This window comes from Elephantulus edwardii, unplaced genomic scaffold (genome assembly GCF_000299155.1).
Source record: "Elephantulus edwardii isolate Elephantulus edwardi_28Jun2011 unplaced genomic scaffold, EleEdw1.0 scaffold00065, whole genome shotgun sequence".
Classification (NCBI taxonomy): domain Eukaryota; kingdom Metazoa; phylum Chordata; class Mammalia; order Macroscelidea; family Macroscelididae; genus Elephantulus; species Elephantulus edwardii.
In genome coordinates this window covers 12,598,229-12,598,872 of record NW_006399815.1, presented here as the reverse complement: position 1 = coordinate 12,598,872, position 644 = coordinate 12,598,229, and positions in this window count along the sequence as shown.

The following is a 644-nucleotide window of genomic DNA, read 5'->3' as shown; positions in this document are numbered from 1 at the left end:
TAAATTTTCCTAGGTAATGAATTATTTTTGTGGAATATACATATTATCTCATGGGAAAAAAATTATGTTGGTGTAATAATGATTTATTGATGATACAATCCTTTATTTAAGCACTAATTCCCACTTAATTATACACAAAGAACAAATTGACTACAATTACTTTCCCATCATTGGCACTAGGACATCTGTGGGAGATTTTAGAGCCTGGAAGTGCAATCACCTGTCAGGAATCTGGCTGGGTCATAACAGCCCCTAAATGGTGTGGTAGCTTCAGAATATCCTGTCTCTACTTCCAGTCATAACTCTGCTTTATTGTCCCTCACAGAAGCCACAACTTCCTTAGCAGGCAGTGAAACCACCCAAAAAGTACATCCAGAAGGTGAGATTTTCATTTCATTTCATTATATCTGAAGGTTCTGAAATATGTTATTGGAAAAGAAGATAATATAGGGCTCTAATGAAATGACATCACATTCTTTCACTAAGACCCTAAATTCTCAGCCTCTTATTCACCGTTTTCTTCCCTCAGAGATCACAGAACGAACAATTTTCTTACTCATGTTGTTGTTTTTATATGCCGTCGAGTTGCTTGCGACTCATAGCGACCCTATGTACAACAGCCCTAAACTCTGCTCTGTCCTGTG